We start from the raw sequence: 14,684 nt of genomic DNA, 5'->3' as shown, positions 1-14,684 counted from the left end.
AGTCAAGTAAAGACCTGTCTGGAGCAAGTGAAACTGATAGTCACCAAAGCATGTGTTACAGTTTGGAAATGTCTGCGAGAGGCTGTCACTGAGAACAGGCCTAAAAGGGGAGCCTGAAAGAAAAATTAGAAAGAGGGTGGAATGTTATTAAAGCTATAATTATAAACATAGGAGGCGCCCTGATTTTTTTATTTTATTTTATTTTATTTTTTCAAACTCCCCTGTGAGCAGACTCCCTGCCTGGGAGTCTGCAGCAGGGGATCCAAGAATTATTTGTTAGGGAAGAGGGGAAGATGCATGTTGCCTCACCAGATTTACACATTCAGATAATGAATTTGGACAATAAGAGTTATAAACTGTAGGATTTTGTAAACCCTCCTGTTAGTGTTTTCCATTGACTGGAGCTGAGTGAAAGCACGCAGGTAATAGAAGGAAACACCAGCTGCCCCTTCGCTGGAAAGTGTTTGACTCCTGACTCGTCCTGAAATGAGAAATCCTTCTTCTGCTCCCTGCGTCACATAGCGTGTGAACGTGTTCTGTCATCCAGGATGTGGATGCAAATGTTTTGGAAAGGGCTTTAGAAAAGTATTTCCACCTCTGTTTTCCTTGGTACCAGCTGCTGTTGCACCCTGAAAAGGAATATGAGAGCTGATTCCTTTGCCTCTTAAGGCAAGGGCATGTTAAACCAATGTTTGTGGTGGTATGTGTTCAAATTTCATGTGCCACTTGTTTGGGTGGCTTCAGAAACTTTGTGCATGCAGATTGGCACCAAGGCTTCACCGAGGTCAAGGGATGGGCCCCAGCAGTCAGGAAGATGTCCCTGCGCCAGGAAGGGGCTTCACCCAGACCTGTGCTGCAGGCGATTGCCACCGTCTGTATCCTGCCATTGGGGCCGAGAGGCTGGGACTTGTGTCTTGAGTATTCCAGCGTTGGTGCCAGTCCTTGCACTGGCACAAACACACCCCTTCTCCAGGAGAAAGCTGGAGGGGGCAGGTGCCTTGGTGTGAAGCAGAAGCAGCAGTGGGATCACAATGCTCGCTCCATGTAATAAAACACTTGGGCAGCACCGGTGGGCAGCAGCTGTTTCGAGAATAACATGATGGAAATGCTTGGGGACGTTTTGGTGGCAGTAAGCCCGTGCGTGCTTGCAACTGAGAGTGCCCTGTCTCCTCTTTGACACCCTGCCCTGTGCCCTCGTTTCAAATGTCCTTAAGGTTGGCTGCATTAAAGAGAGCCGCTGGTTAATTTGCTTAACTTTTACAAGCTGCAGTTTGTGGAGCACGTATGTAACACAAGGCACGTGAGCGGTGCCGTTCAGAAGGCAGGGTCTGCTCACGTCCTGTGCTTGTCCCTGGGGCGGTTATGTGCCCGCTTGGTCTCTGCTCAGCGGTGTAATTAAATCCTGTCTTGCGGATGGCTTTTGTGTTCACTTATTTAACTTAGTTGTTGTCTTAGAAAAACTCGTATCTTTTTAGTTATGTCAAAGGTGACGTTCTGGTGAAGGGTGTTAAAGAAAAATAATTTAGTTGCTAGATGGGACTATAATAACTTACATCTACAGGATATGTTTAGAGTAGCTCGCATGACTCTGAATTTCTGTCCTTTTGTATTGTGGTGTTCCTCACCTTTGTCATTACTGGAACATGGATGCTTTTGGGAATGCTTTTTCAGCTTGGTCCTGCAAGTTAGTCGGTAATGAACTACACCTGTCCAGTCTGAGAGATCTTCACGTAGCTTCAGCAAGGCAAATGGTCTGCTTGAGCATGCCCAGGTTTGTGTTTTCCTTGATGAGGATAGGTGTGCTTTGTCCTTAATTTTACTTACTTTCAGCTTCTGTATAAAGAAGGCTTTGTGGTCAAGAGGACAGAGCAGGAACCAGCAGTCTCACCTGGGTTGCACCCATGACTCAAATTGCACCGAATCAACACGCATCTCAGCCAATCCATACTGCAAACTGAACGGTTAAGGATGACTTCTGAAGAGTTCTGCATTTGGATTGAGCTTACTTGAAGTGCAAGTGGTTTTAAAGCTGTTTGAACAGGGGGAGTTCTAACTGAAGAGGGCTTTTTTTTTTTTTTATTTAATCTGTGTTTGTGTTCTGCTCCACCATGTATTTATTTTAAAATCTGGTTGTGCATCAACACATTCTCAATCTGAAATGTAGATCTCAGACTGAGATGTTTTAAATGTTTGAACTGAATCCAGTTTTAAAGTACCACAGTTATCTAAGAAGTACATCGAAATTTCCTTCAGTATTCATTTCTCATTATTATCTGTTCTGGAGTGCTGACTGTTTTTCAGTGTAATTAGCCTATGTGTCACTGTAAGTTCTCTTTCTTATCTTGCATCAGATGTGCTGTCATGTTTACAGAGAAGAATCTTGTCCAGTATCTACGAAGCTAAGTTTTACTATGTCAAAAACGAACTTTTGCCCTGCTTCCACGATTTTAGATGTTGAATCTATGTACTATCAAGTCACACAAAGTACTGGTGCAATTTTATTTGAACATGTGCACATGTGGTTTGCGTTTCTATCAAATTCAGCAAAGCACCCAAATAAGAGTTAACGGTAGCTCTATTCCTTTATGTCAAAATTAGGCTGACTGTAGCAGAACAGTTGGTAAAAGATCTGCACTAAAGCCTGCTGATACTATACCGCCCCAGAAAAAAAAAAAATCTCTTTGAAAAACCTGAACTGAGTATATTTTACAGTTCTACATTTTGTGTTATGTGACTGTGGAGTTCTGGATCTGGTACTAGCAGCCTTACACTTTACATTGTTAAATTACAGACTTGTTGTTGCTCATGTTCCTGGAAAAGGATGTGCTCCCATGGGTTGGGCTGAGAACCAGACAAGTGCAAACTATTCCATCTGGGTAGGAATAATTAGCTGATTAACTAGCAGTTCCTCAGAAAAAGGTCTAGGAGTCACAAACCAAATATAAATCCGCAACTTTGTTTTTTTTTTTGGGTAGGAGATTGAGTGGTATAGGCAAGAGATGATATAATTCTTCTGAGGGATGGAAAAGCATCAGCTGGAGTAATGTACCCAGTTTGGGGCATCTTTTTATGAAAAAGTGTGGATCATACAGCCTAAAGCTGAGAGAAGAGCAGCAAAAATGAGAGGAGAAAAAAAAAAAAGAAAAAGAAAAAGAAAATACATCTCAAAAGACAATAGTGCAAGAGTGGCTTTTGCCACTGGTTGCACAAACTTCCATTTGGTTTTCTAGGTAGAACTGTTGTATGTAGGGGAATATTCATTATTCTTGTCCTATTCTGAGGTGCTGTATGTTAATGCTGACATTTGTTTGGAACTTGTAGGGAAAGGTCCATGTTACAGGAGGGGAAAGGAAGCAGTGGGAAACCCTCTGTGCACACATGACGGCCTGCATGCCAGCTACTTCAGGAACTCCTAGGTCATCATGTCCAAATCTTTGCTATTTCGGGCAACCACATCACAGAATCCCATTCATAAATTTCTCAAGTACCATTATAAAAATAGTTTGATTTTTTTTTTTTTTTTGCCTCCATTGCTCTGACTTGAACCTCATGCATGCTTGTGATTCAGAACCTCATCTCTGGACCATCTTTGAGTGTTTTAAACATTACTGTAACCATATGTATACTTTATTTGTTCTTCATTGCTCTTTGGCTGTCTGACCATCTATATGGGGGGAAATGAGGGTAATGAATGGAATCCATGTAGATAGTTTTCTAGCTTAAAATATCCAACTTCTTTCATCATCTTCTGCAAAGACAAGCGTCTCCCTCCATCACTGCCACAACCCCCTCAGTTGTTTTTGCATCCATTTAACTTTGAATTCGTGTTTCTGGAATAGAGATGATGAGAGCTGCAAGCAGTATCCCAGAGGAACACCGCTGTTGCTCTTTCATCTTTAACAGAAATATTTTGTTCAATACAGTGTAAATTGTCATTTGCCTTTTTTCTGAGCTGTGCCTCACAGAAGGATTAGTTGTGCTGTGATTTACTAACTTATAAGGAAGGAGTCCCAAAGTATCTGCAGTGATAGACAGAGCTTCCATGTGATACCCCTGGAGAAGATTAGGAACAGCCTGTGGTTGAGCAGAAACCACATACCACTGTCCCGAGAGCCCTGATGGATTTGTAAAGGAATTAGTCACAGGAAAGATATTTTTGTGGGTGTTCACTGAAACTGAGAAGTCCTGTTGCTTTTGGGTGCTGGGTGACCAGGTGGTGGATGTGCAGTTTGATCACAAAGTGTTAGCCGTGGGTTGTTTTGACACTGTTTAAATACATGCTATTCTGCGAGCACGCCTGTGACCACCAGATGTTCTCAACATTGTCTCCCAAGAACAATACAGAGGTGGCTGTGGGAGCAGAGGAGTATTGTGTCAGCAGTCTTACACCATCATGAGGAGTCTCAAGCCATCCAGCAACCTGAAGTTGCTCTTGTGGTAAAACCAATCCCTGCTTGGTTTACAAAGACAAATAGGTTTGGAAGGTTGTCTCCTGGTAGTTGAGAAAGGAGCTGATGTAGTAGGTGAGATTTTCTAGAGACTGAGCAAGAAAAATCTGAATTGTTTTTTGGAGGTGAACATCATAAGGCAGCAGTATAAAGACTCAGAGGATACACAGCTAATAAACCTCACTTGTTTCAGTAGGGGGAAATCACACGTCTGCGTTGTGAACAGTAAGTTCAGTTTCTGAGAGGAGGTATTTCTTACAGGAGGTTAGGCAAGAGATCAGATTTAGAAAACTGAAGAACTGCTTGATCATGTATGGCTTATCTCATATGTGGTTGTATTTCATGCACTCTGAAAAGCTTAAGAAATCCAGTGTCCCAATGGACCTGGACACTACCAGCGTGCCTAGTTTGGACCCATTTGGTTCCTGATGAAGCAACAGGGCTCTGCTCCAAAGGGCAGAGTTTTAAGAGGTCATTGCTAGGTGGAAATTTTTATTTGCTGAATTGAATCAATATTTTGCAATTTGTAAATTTTACAATTGTTTGATGTGGCTGAATTAATGACATACAAATGGGTATCTGCATGAGAACATCTCCTCCCCTCTCCACTCCACCCACCCCCCCACCCCCCATTTTCCTAAGGCATACCTTCACTTCGGTTGTGCTGCTGTGAAGCATTTCCATATTTAAACAGTACTCCAGATTGTTTATTGAAGTGGGTAAGCGATATACCATCCAAACTTCTGGCAATTACACCATAAATTTCCAAAATAAACAGGCATAAGGAGAGAAGCCAAACGGGATACAAGTACTAAAAATCCTCAAGATTAGCAAGATATGCCCCTATCTGTCAAACAAGCAAGTAATTGTTTTGGTATGAAAAACAGCATTTCAGATACAGATTTTTCTATTGTTGGCTGATACTGGTGTTTGGCTTAAATCTTGTTTAAAAGATCACAGGCTGAGTCCCTTCTGAGAGCCTGAGGCCTGATTAGCAAGCTTAGAGATTAGCAGAGGAAGCACTTGATATTTTCTTGTCCAAGGAGATCCTGATAGGATGCTGTAAGAATTTCTGCATAGGCTGGAGTAGGTGCAATGCAGCATTTACACAATGAACATCATGTTCTGCAATGACAGCATTAGTCTGTAGATATATTCTTATGTGAGAGCTGGCACTCCACAGCTTTGGGTCCAGTCAAGTCATACCTAAGTTTAACCTTGTTCCAATTTTCATTAGAATTAGAGCATCTAGCTTTCTACATAACACAGTTTTGTTGTGTACTTTAAGCCTCTACTATTGCAGGGTATTAATCAGGAAGACTTTCTGTGTTCTCTGAAGTTTCCTTGAAGCATCTGGTTGGACCACATTGTCTGGAGTTGTCTTGTAGTGGCATTTACTGTCCTTCCTGTCTGCGGTCACTAGGGCTTCACAGGCAAGAACCAGCCCTGCAGGTAGGCAAGGAATAATGAATATAAATTGTTGATCTGAGTTATAAATACTTCCTGGAAGAATGCAATTAGAGATGAATGATATCAGGAAAGAAGTCTTAATTTCATGTAAACAGAAGTCAGCCTCATGTCAAAATTAGGTCAAGAAAATAAACTCTAAAACCTTACACGTGTTGTAATGCTGAAATATTTCTTCAGGTAAGTATGTGTAGCTATTGATAGAGGTGTGTGCACTGTCCACTGTTTCAGAGCACTAATGTCCTAGATGTATATTGGTGGTATGCAAAGCTCTTAAATTCCTTCTTCCTCTGTAGGCCGCTGCTCAAGGAGTTTCTTGGAAGGATGTTGTTCCTCAGAAAGATCTGACTTAGCTTTCTCTATCCAAGCCTCCTCTGATTTCTACCATGTATAATCTTTTACAGGCTACAAAGTCAGGGAAATCAGCAGCACACACATTTTGTCCCACACATTGCTGCTGCTTTTTGATTGCTCCCGCATTGTCAGGAAAAGAATTTCCATCGCTTGGAGGGCTGTCTTGTTTTTCATGGTCTTGGGGACCAAATGGGCCCATATTCTGGTGTAAAGTCTGTATGTCTTCTGAGGGCATCTAGTGTAAAGGTGCGTTGGTCTTGAGCTGGGATGAAGAGTGACTGTGAAAATAACAGTTTGTGCTTAACCACTTGAATTTTTTTTTCAACCGCTACAACTGGTTTAAATGTTTTAAATATCATATGACTCCCAAATTAATGCTTTGTGCAATAGCTGATCCAGCATTATGACACCTGTTCCACTGTAACCACTGTTGCTCTATCCCATCACTTCACAGAATATTAGCCACTAGTAATAAAAAATAGCAACAGCTATGGGTTCCAGAAATCCAAAGGGTTAGTGAAACAAACAGTTCAAGGACACTACTAGCGAGCTATCTCCATTAGATTTGAAATCAGTTAGAATTGTATCACGTTCATTTATATTTACTTAGTTGCCCTCTATTCCTTTAAATACCAGAATTTACATAATTAGTGTGGTCAGGGAGAAGATTTTTTTTTCCCTCTTAATCAACAACAAATGCATTTCGGGTTTAAAAGCAATTACTTCCCAGTAATTTCTATAGAGAATTAAGAATTTCGTTAAAAAAATATGAACAGAATATTCATGAGACTTGAAACCTACCTGGCAAAAATGTATCATGCTTTTTGTAAACTGGTTGAACTTATCAAACAACTTAAAGTATGTGTTATTAAAGAGTGATAAAGTTTACAAATAGCAATTTAGAATATATTTTCAAAAAGTTCACAGAATAATAGCTATGCTAAAGGACAGTATCCAAATAAAATTTTGTTCCAAATATTTTGGTAAAACAAGAACTTTTTTTTATATGGAATATTGTTTTTTTTTAAATGTTTCAATGCAATATATTAAAGTTTAATTCTGTTTTATTCTATTGTTTAGTTTTTTCACTGATCTGATAAACATTTACCAGATAAATGAACAGAACATTTTCCTTTTCTTAAAAAAAAAAAAAATGACAGCAAGTGAATTGCTTTTCTATAAACCAAAACAGAAAAAACATAATAAAACTGCCTTACACTTATAAACTTAATCACACATCAGAGGAAAAGAAATTCCTCTTTTAAATTCTATAATGAAACCTTGGCCTTCTACAAATAACAAAGTTATGACATTTCTAATGTCTTTGTCAGGAAATATGAAAACAAATGATGTTTTCTCTCTTTCTCTATATCTGCCTTTATGCCAAATGCTGGCTCTTGGCAGGAGCTGCCATTTCCTTTCTTACCCAGAGTAACTTCAGACAGACCATCACGGGCTATGAGGGTGTGATGTGTTTTGTCTGCCTTGTGGTTATGTTTCACTAACATCTCTTCTCTAAAGGCTTGCAGTGGTTAAAATACCTTTTGATCATTAATTTTGTTAGCTAGTCCTTGTTCTTTAATGAGGAGCAGTACATTTTATGTGCACAGTAAAAGTTGTTTGAATGCTTTGTGTCAGAGATGGAGAAATTAAATTTTAACATTTGTTGATGGAGCCTTACATTGTACCGTCCAGGAGAGACTCATGCCGTTCCCTTGCTGAACCATAAAAGGACAGCTAAAATTTGGGAATCAGCTGAATATTTGTTTACAAAAGAGAGGTACTGTTTGAAATTGTATCAGTTCCAGTTTTTGTTTTGGTGAGTCTAACCTTTATGGTGCTCAGAGCTGTTTCTTAAAGGAAAGAGGGTTTGTACACGGTGCTGAAGACAGGGTATTATTGAGGGTATGTCATGGGAAGACTAACGACTGCCTGCTGGTTGTTGGTTGTTGTCCCAGCTGTTGGTCTCTTTCTTTGCATAATTTCTCAAAGAACAATGCATAAGATAGAAACAGATCTCTCTTTTGCTATTTATCTCACACTTCTTGAGATAAAATACTGGACTACAGTTGCCCTTCATTAGTTCTGGTTTCATTACTGCATATTGTAAAGTGTGTGGCATTAGAACAGTTCTTTTTTTGGAGTGCATCTCTTTGCTTCTGCCAAGATGTCCTTGTTTATACACAGGTTGAGTATAGTCTTTCAAAATATGTCTGTCTTAGGTTATGATATGAATTCATAGGGTTTTGTCTTTTTTTTGGGGGGGGGAGGGGGGGAGGAGGGAGTGTTATGTGCCTATATAGCAGCCGTGGAAAAGACTGCCTTCAAGCAGAAATATGCTTCTTCAAGGCACATATCTTTGATATGGATTCTCTTTGATATGGATTCTCATCTCCCTTTGGAAAAGTACTGCTGCAGAACAAACAAATAAGAGCAAGTTGGGAATGAAACCTAAGATTTGGGATATTCTGGCCTAGCTGATTTGACCAACTGCAGCACCCACAGTTTCCTCCACACTCTTCTGACTCTGTTTCTTACCATTTTATAGTCAAAATGAATTTCCTGGCAGTCCTCTTCTTCACTCTTCTGTAGGAAATGTAGATTGACTGGTGTCCCTTTAGGTTAGACTTTAATCAGTCTGTCTCCTGTTACAAAATCTACAGTGCAGCATTTTACACTTACACTGGGTCTTGACTGCTTGTTTGATATAGAGATGTAACAGATAGTAAAGACTGTCAAAAGCTTGTTAAGGGTGAAAAGATTGTCAAAAGCTTGGTGAGTCTAGGCTTGGTGCTGCTGTCATTACCAGCTTCCCTGCTGATGGCCAAACTGCGAGGAATGTGTGTCTCTGCTCAAACATTTAAAGTGTGCCTTTCATCTGGGGGTCTCGACATGCCTTACCAAGGGCCCTGGCCCAATTCTTGCTCTTGCCGGCACCCAAGGGAAGCTGGCTTCACTCACGGATTAGTTCTGTGCTCCAAGAATTTTGCAACCCAAGATGGGACCACCAGAAGTCCTAAACAGAAGTATCTTGCGTTTCTGTAGCGTGTCTGCATCTTCAGGCACTGGGCAAGCTAGCTGATTGGCGTGTGGCGTCTCCCTGGAATATCACCTTGTTTGTGGCAGCCACATCTCTGCTCTTTCTTAAAATCATGAAAGAGACTGCCTGGTTGCATAGTCACTTCTTAAGTCTTGTGCCTCTGGCATGCCTAGGCTTGGTGGATTAAGACTGAGGAACACAGAGAATGGCATTCTCTCAGATAGGCAAGAGTTAATAGAGCTTTTTCCCCCTCACTCATTTATGCTTACCTGCTCAGTGAGAGATAAAGACTTATTTCAATTGCCAGTGAAATTTTGCAGTGCGTTATTGCACAGAAATTTTTCTCTGCATCCTAGTTAAAACTGCAGCAGTTTGAAGAATACTTGCTAAAAGCTGGGTAGCATAGCTTCAGGCTTTGCCCAGCCCAGGATTTTAGTTTGATTTCCTGTGGAAAGACACCTCAAATAGCACAGAGCTGAAGGCTGTAGTGGACCTCGGTTAAAAATCACTTACTACCACCTCACTATCAAATCAGCTCCACCTGTTTTGGCACACCCAAATAACATACATTATGTGGAGCTCTGCCATGCAAAACCTGACCCCACCCAGGCTGACTCAGATGGAGAGCATTGGCTCTTTCAGTGCAAATGTAGGAGAGCTCCTGTTACTGAACGTAGTGACTGTAGTCAAAAACATCTTTACTGGACTAGCCAAAACCTTCCAGAACACTTAGACTCATGAGGAGGTTCAAGGAACTGTAGCATTTCAAGAGGTGTCCTGTGTATTTCTGATTATCATAAAAGTTTGTCTTCTCTAAGCCACATCCTCTGCTGCCATGAGTCTAAGGCCTAAGTCTACACTGTCTGAATGCCCTTGTGACCTTGATGGAAATTTAAACGTAAGTGCCAATATTTCAAGGTTAAAAGATGGAAACCTTTTGGATCAAGAGCAGGTTTACCAGTCAGTATATGCTACGACCTTTGTCCCAGATTGCGGTGTATACCTCATATTTTAACAGTAAAACTTTGGATCCTCATTTTCATATATTCAGTATAATGAGCTATTTGTAATAGTCTGGTAAAGGAAAATGTGTTTAGTACTTTAAATGTATTTAGGTATCTTTAGAAGCTACAAGAGTTTGGATATACGTTGTCCTAATACTCACCAACATTCTCCTCACAATATCTTCTCTAGTAATTGGTAATTGTTTCCTTTCATTTTACCGCTCCCTTTAATAACACTTGCCTTCACTTGGAACACACAAACAAAAATGATTAGCATCATAACCTATCAAAACGTGCCTACCAGGATCCATAGGACTCAGATGCCATTGGTCTTCCTTACCTATAGCACCCGTCTGTTCCCATGAGATGCATAAGGACATGACATTGCAAAGTGCATTCAAGGAAGTAAGCAGTAGGTGGGTTGGAAGGCAGCCGTAACTTGTGTAAGAAAGAGAGTTACAGCCTTCAGTTCCAGGGCATCTCAGTGAATCACACTGGTGCTTCTGTTTTCATTAAAACTAGTTGAAATGCAAAAAAAATGTTGCAAGGATTATTCTGTACATGTATCAAAGTAACTGGGAGAAGAATTTTGCTTATTTTGTCTACTTTTCTGTAAAGTGCTATCAAATTACAGAAGTATGTAAATAATTTATAAAACTGTAATTACAAAGAACAGACTGCAGTGGACTTGAAAGTGGTCTCCAATACTACTTTTCTTGGAATAGCAAAAGTTGCAAATCTAAAATATTTTTCCAGTGTCTGGTGGTAGAAGAGTAAGCATGCTTGAATTTTCCTATTTTAGAAATATATCTGAAAAGAGACGTACTTAATAAGTAGTGCAATAGCTGTTGGTAATTGGAGGAAAAAAGTGCACTTTGTCTTAGGTGGGGGTGTGGAGGGGAGGCTTTGTGTTTTTGTTTGTTTGTTTGTTTGTTTTTTATAAAACGTGGGATTTTCCAGGGTCAACATAAATTGGTAGGATGAATTTCGTTACTTGTGATAGAATTGATATTCACTGGTCTTTTATGTGCTGTTGAAAACTCCATTTCACCCCAAATGTTCATTTTTACTATCATTATATATTTTAGGTAATGTGCTCTTTATTTTCAGATTTCACAAGGGCGATGTCAGGTCAGAAGTGTTCAAACCTAGGCCTGCATATTGTAAAGAGGGTAAATTAATCTTTAAAAGCAAAAATAGAAGGGCAGAAATAGAAATGTTGCCATAGTTGTCTGTCCTTCTAGCCACCTCTTAACATGTTGCTGATAATAATAGATCAATAACATTAAAGCTGTGGACAGCCTTCCAGGAAAACTCCAGCCCTGCTCTGGAGACCCACTGTTGATATGTCTGTACTGAGAAATATACCTAAGCTGATGTTTCAAATAACCCTGCCAGGAGCTGACTTGTCTCCACCCATGTGACAGGGGTTGGTTTTCAGACTCCCAAATACTGGATACAAACAAAGTCTTTAAATGGGCTCTGCTGTTCAGTATAATTGGAAGTGCTAATGAAGTTGTCAGCTTCAGATGTATGAAAATTGTTCTGCTTTAGAAGTATTTCTATTCTGCAACAGAAACTCTCCTTGCAACCCTATTTTACTTTTTTTATTTTTTATTTTTTATTTTTTAAATGAATTGGTTCATACCTCTCTGTTCACTTCATTAAGGTAACGCTCTGTACAGACCCAGGCCACAGCCAAGTTTTAAAATAAATGCAGAAGCAAGGAGATGGGCAAGTTCCAGGGTGTCCTATTTAGCAGGCTGCCACAGAAGATGAAAAGGAGAGGGAGTCACATCTCTGTGGGCAGGTCGAGAAGATGTCGACATCACCGAAAGCATTCATCTCATCCAAGGATAGGTCGGTTGCCTTTTACAGCAGCCCTTTGCCTGTTGATGGTATTGGTGCAGCCTCCTGCACCTACAGAAGTGGTGCAGCCAGAGACAGTGGCTGGTTGCCAGTGGCTGGAGATGCAAGGGAAGGTTTAAATCAGAGGGTCCCAGATGTGGATATAATCAGTTCTCAACTCCCTGACTTTGAACAGAACAAAAGTTCAGGACATGTACGAGTGCTCCTTGGAGATCGCAGTGGTTCCTGACCGGGACGTTGGTCTCCAGCCAGCACATCGTAAACAGGTGTCAGCCTCCCAAAAAAGAACTGCCCCCGTGCCAGCAGCGGGTATCCTCACTGGCGTGCTTGCAGCAGGATTTAGTGGGTCAGGAGGGGTGACCCATAGGTCAGAAATGAGACACATGGGTGGGAAGGCATGTTTGAGGCTTCCTTGACATTTGCCTTGCCTTATTTTTCGTGAGGACGAAGCAGAGATTTCGGGTTCCAAATCTGGCAGCCAAAACCTTTTAATGAATCAGGAGGGGGGGAGGAAGGAGGAAGGGAGAGTAATGTGCGAGTCAGTTGTCAGATTTTTTTTTTTCCTCCTTCCTAGCCCAAGTATTAACCTGTAGCTTTGAATTTGGACTATACAGGAAGTAAAGAAATGGGTAAGACTTTGCTAAAGGAGGATTCTGCTGCTAGGGGGCAATATATATTAAGCAAAAACACGCTGAAGAGTTTTCACTCTGTATCTGTTGAAGTTTAAAAAAAAAAAATACCTGACAGTTTGCTATATTAGTATTTCTTCTGCAGAAGAAGCATAGTATAAATAAAATATGCAACCTATATACATATATTTATATGTATATGTGTGTGTTGTATTTTGTTTTAACGTGTGTGTGTGTCTTTCTTAATATGTTTCCTCCCCATCGCAGTAGGATCACTGTCAATATCAGGGCATATGCACAGCATTTTTCCATCATAATTCATACGAAAGTAATGTCTTCAGTTTAAGGAATCTAAAAATCATGTGCTAATGTTTCAGAAGAGCTCCTGTTGTGGCTCCTTTAAAATTACTAGTTCAAGGAACCTATCCTGAATAATTTTTGAATTTTCCTTCCTAATTCTCTCACTGTTTATATAAGGCAAAAAGATAACAATCTGGAGATTAGAAAGTCTTAAATCACATGGTCTTGTAACTGTCCTGGTTCTTCCTTGTTGAGAGCAACTGGGACAGCTAGCTTAGATGTCTTTTATGACTTTTTTGTTCTAGTCACTTTCTTAAACATGCTCCCTAAAAAAAGAAAACAAGGATATAAGAGAAGCCAGTTTCAGCTACACTATGAATTTCAGGCTGAATAGTGAAATAGTTGTCTGGTTGTTTATATATACTTATGCTTGTTTTAGAACGAGGGCAGGACGTTTCTATAAAACTACATTGTGTTGATGCAATTTTCCATTTATTTTAATAAAAAATATATATATTTTTTCCCTAGAGAATATTTAGTGGTTACAAGAGATTATGACTATGATATTGAGAAGGTAGTCGATCAAGGCTGCGGCTAGTAGTGGAAAAAATTCATTTATTTCTAGAGTGGATTTTCAGTTCTTGTTCACTTGGTCACTAAAGTCCAATGAAGAAGCACTGTCTAGATGTCTGCAGCTTGCAGCATAATGTGCCACATTTCTGTGGTAGAAAATGAGGAGTTTGCTCATGGATGTTCTGCAGCTGAAGTTTGCACAAAGAAGCAGATGTTTGCGATTATTTTTTAGTAATTGAGTCTTGTTTCCAGTGTTGTTCAGAGTGACAGACTCATTGGAGATTCAAGGGAAGAATTAGGTGGACCAAAGATGCAGGACATGCACAGGTCCTCTGTGCTGTCTTTTCTGATCTTGTTCAGCAGCTTCTGTCCTCATGCTCTCATCTCTGTGCTCCATACAAGTTTATCTACTTGAGCTGGATGTAGTGCTTGCTTACATTGTACTGGAAACGGCACGAAGCCCATTGTGTCCATTCTTCTGAACCACCTGTGAAAAACACACGGTCAGCAGCAACAAATATAGGAATTACCCTTCAGTGCCTGTGGTAAGGAAAAGAGAAGTTCTATACACATGCACCATTGACCAAATACTTTCTCAAACCTGGTTCAGGGATAGATTGAAATTGGTATCAAGTCTTATCAAAATGGCTTTTTAACATTCTGCACCCGTACAGCATGTGTATGTTTGGAGACAGGCAAGGAGTACTTTAAAATATTTCATTATGTAGTGTATACTTGGCAGGGTTTTCTGAGATTTATACCAAACATTAAGAAATGACAAAGCAATACATAATAAAGTGTAGGAGAAGCACTGAGTGGGTCTGATTTTATAATATTAGGGACTCCTGCTGTCTTGAAATCCATGGGTTTCTGAACAATGTCAAGTGTGGAAAGGGAGGGTAAATGGCTGGCTGGTTATATGGCTATGCTGAAATGTGTCAAACATTTCTTCAGGTCTCTGCTGTAGAATTTTCTGGTTATTAAATAGAAAAAGAGTGGG

General features: G+C 40.2%; 1 protein-coding gene across 5 annotated transcripts in view; it reads left to right on the top strand.

The window, feature by feature from the left end:
• ANO1 (anoctamin 1) overlaps positions 1-14,684 on the top strand; it is a 77,844-nt gene that overhangs the window by 16,146 nt on the left and 47,014 nt on the right. The window lies entirely within an intron of this gene.

Source organism: Anser brachyrhynchus, assembly GCF_964034855.1.
Source record: "Anser brachyrhynchus genome assembly, chromosome: 5".
Lineage (NCBI taxonomy): Eukaryota > Metazoa > Chordata > Aves > Anseriformes > Anatidae > Anser > Anser brachyrhynchus.
Note: the sequence above shows the minus strand (reverse complement) of the source record. Positions and strands in the feature narration are given on the sequence as shown.